The sequence below is a fragment of the Pinus tabuliformis genome, chromosome 3_1 (assembly GCF_031772625.1).
Source record: "Pinus tabuliformis cultivar Carrire ecotype Pingquan chromosome 3_1, CPIR1, whole genome shotgun sequence".
Classification (NCBI taxonomy): Eukaryota; Viridiplantae; Streptophyta; class Pinopsida; order Pinales; family Pinaceae; genus Pinus; species Pinus tabuliformis.
Genome location: NC_142301.1, coordinates 99,391,727 through 99,395,315, shown reverse-complemented (window position 1 = coordinate 99,395,315; position 3,589 = coordinate 99,391,727). Strand labels below are relative to the sequence as shown.

At 28.5% G+C, this 3,589-nt stretch overlaps 1 non-coding gene across 1 annotated transcript; it reads right to left on the bottom strand.

Annotated features, from left to right (window-relative positions):
* Positions 1-1,564: 1,564 nt before the first annotated feature.
* Positions 1,565-1,713, bottom strand: LOC149185962 (U4 spliceosomal RNA). Its single transcript, XR_016256608.1, has one exon. It is a non-coding gene; the product is annotated as a U4 spliceosomal RNA (small nuclear RNA).
* Positions 1,714-3,589: the final 1,876 nt, after the last annotated feature.

Below are 3,589 nucleotides of genomic sequence, written 5' to 3'. Positions count from 1 at the left end.
ATACACAAATCAAATTAGTGAACGAGCTGGTTAATACTAACCACATCAATTGTAACTTATCATTATGTACTTAATACTCAAATCAAATTAACTTAATACACAAATCAAATTAGTGAACTTATCATTATGTACTTAATACACAAATCAAATCAAATTAATGAACGATTTGATTAATACCAACCACATCATTTACATAATAATGATGTAATGATATAACACTTACCAATATTTTACTACGATGTAATGATATAATATGTACCAACATTTTATTCATAACTGCACAATGTTAGACCATCCATTTATTTAGTTCATTATTATATATATATAACTTCAGTTAGACCATCCATTTATTTAGTTTATTATTATATATTAAAAAAAACTGCACAATTAGTTATACAATCCATTTATTTAGTTTATATAAAAAAAATTAGTTAGACTGTCCATTTATTTAGTTTATATATAAAAAATCAGTTAGACCGTCCATTTATTTAGTTTATTATTAAAAATCAGTTAGACCGTCCATTTATTTAGTTTATATATAAAAAATTAGTTAGACTGTCCATTTATTTAGTTTATATATAAAGAATCAGTTAGACCGTCCATTTATTTAGTTTATTATTAAAAATCAATTAGACCGTCCATTTATTTAATTTATTATTATGTTAAACCATACATTTATTTAATTTATTATTATATATTTATTTAATTTATTATTATATATAGAATTTACAAGATTTTCCAAAATATTTGATATCAAAATTTACAAGATTTTCCAAAATATTTGATATCAAAATTAAGTGTTCGAATAGATTAAAAATAAAAATCTTAAAATAAGGCCTGAACTAACCTTTTATAAAATTATATTAAAATTCACACATCCATAAAGATTTAAATATCATTTAAATATCATTTCGTACAATTATTTAGTTATCCAGAAATATACTAATTACAAAACATTCCCACAAAGTGCCAAATTAAATACAATCAATTTAATGTTTTTACTTATATTTTATCAAATACAATTAATTTAATATTTTTACTTATATTTTATAAAATACAATCAATTTAATATTTTAAAATATATTTTATCAAATACAATTAATTTGATATTTTTATTTTTACTTTTGTCAGGGCCCGAGCCAAAAGGCAAGCCCTCCGAAATTTCTCAAGGGCCAGTTTAATATTTTTAATAGTAATACTTTAATAAATACCATCAACATGAATTTAACATTTTTACTTTTGGCTCGGTCTCCAAAAATTCTCATGGCCAGTATAGTAATTTTTACTTTTGCCTCGGCCTCCAAACACTCTCACGGCCAGTTAAATAATTTTACTTTTGTTAGGGCCCTAGCCAAAAGGCGTACCCTCCTAAATATTTTTAGGAGGGTTCTCAAGGGCCAGTTTAATAGTTTAATATTTTACTTTTTATTAGGGTCCGAGCCAAACGGCGAGCCCTCCAAAAATTCTCAAGGGCCAGTTTGGCCAGTTTAATATTTTAGTTTTTGTTAGGGCCCGAGCCAAAAGGCGAAAAATTCTCCAGTTTAATATTTTACTTTTTGTTAGGGCCCGAGCCAAAAGGCGAGCCCTCCAAAAATTCTCAAGGGCCAAGGCGTAGCCCAGGCCGATGAGGGGGTTTGGAAATAGTTTTCAACCAGCAATTGACGCGCCTCGGTTTTACCTCACTAGCTGCGTCATTGCCCCAAGCGCAAAGATGCTTTAATAATTAGCTTGTTATTCCTTTTATACTTCTCCCTGGATAATTATATTTCGTTTCAGTTCATGTGGGATTTATACATATCCAAATTCAAAAACAACAACAGCGCCCTTTCTGTTTTGCTCTGGTGCCAGCATTCAATTCTACCTGTGAGGTAAGAAGCTAACCGTGGGGCGAGAGAAGGGCCGATTACTTCACTTGCATCAGTGAAGTAAGTACTCTTATGGCTGACTGCCCGCCTACCCTCCACCTTGCTTTTACATCTTTTTCCATGATTTGTCTGGGTGAGTTTGAAGGTCGGCTAGATTACCACATTAAATTTTAAATAATAAAAAACCAAAATTATTTATTGTCTGATTTAAGTTTTTGTGATCTATCTCGTTTTTGAGATTATTTTACTCATTTAATAATATTATCAAATTTAATATAATTAATCCAGAAAAACAATTTAAAAAATATTTATTAATTAAATCACATTATTATTAATAAAAATATAATTTTGAAATAAAAATTAAATTAAATTAAAATATATAAATAAATTTAATATTTCAAAAACTTTCTTTATAATTAAATTATGCAATTTTAATATATATTTGAATAATTTTAAATTATAAAAAAAAATAGTTCAACTAAATTTAAATTAAATATTTAAATTTTTTTTTATAGATAAATATCTTTCAAATTAATTACATCATTAAAATTTAATTAACATTTCAAATTAACTAATATAATTCATCAAATTAAAAAATGATGATGATGGTGATGGTGATGGTGATGATGATGATGATGATGATGATGATGAGCGTCCGCTGAGACCAAATAATGGTCTATCGGACCTAAAGAAACAAATTATCTATTTTGATTTAAGATTTTATTCCTATGCTCAAAAAGCTTGGAGAGAAGCCTCCCGAACTCACTATAATTTTGACATTGTAAAAGGCTAAAAAAATCAGTATTGTAACAAAAATTGTGAAACTGAGATCATATATAAACACATACTTTCATACTTTGTTTTATAAATATCTTACTCTTTATTAATGCCTCGCCGTCTACGGCATGGGACTATTTGTCCCTAATCGATTTCTTCATTTCAATACATAAATCAATAATACAAATTTTCCTCTTTCTGATTTAAAGTTTTAGATCATTCTTTAATGGACACGTTTTTTCATGACTTTCACTCTCAGATTTTATTTGGCTTTATATTGAGGTGAAAAACAAAATGTCATTTCAAAACTTGGGAAACGTATCAGATAATTAACCTCAACTGAATTAATGTTATGTTAGTAAACATTTTATGTTAAAACAGATGCTTTAGTTATTTTATAAAAAATTTAAACATATATTTTGTTTTTCTGTGGAGACACCATATAGCTAGCATGCAAGGATCTTTCTAAAAAGCTTAGGAAAAATCACCCTGTGGTGTTAAATCTTTAAGTACAACAACACCATAAATGAGCTTTTTGGTTGTTTCATTTTTTTCTACTCTGCACCCCTTCTTCTTACCCTCTTTATTCTACTCTCAACCAATCAATTTGTGTATAGTCAACGCATGTGGGTTTTTGCTCCCAAAAGTGAAGTACATAGTTGTGATTCAAGTGAAGTACACAGTTGCAATTCAGCAGTCAATGAAGTACAAAGTTGCAACTCAGTTGTTGGTTTCTTACACTAGTCACTTAACTTTGTAGAAAGTATTTACAGTGGCAAGTCATTTATGTATGTTGTGTTGGGTGTAGCAAGGGCGTCACAAGGGAGGTGAGGTGTGTTCATAGGGAGGTTGAAATCCCCCCTAATTAAGCAGTTTGTAGAGGTGTAGAAGGCCCCTTATGCGGAGCTACCCCTGAAAAAAATTCCAACAATTTTTGCATTCATTTT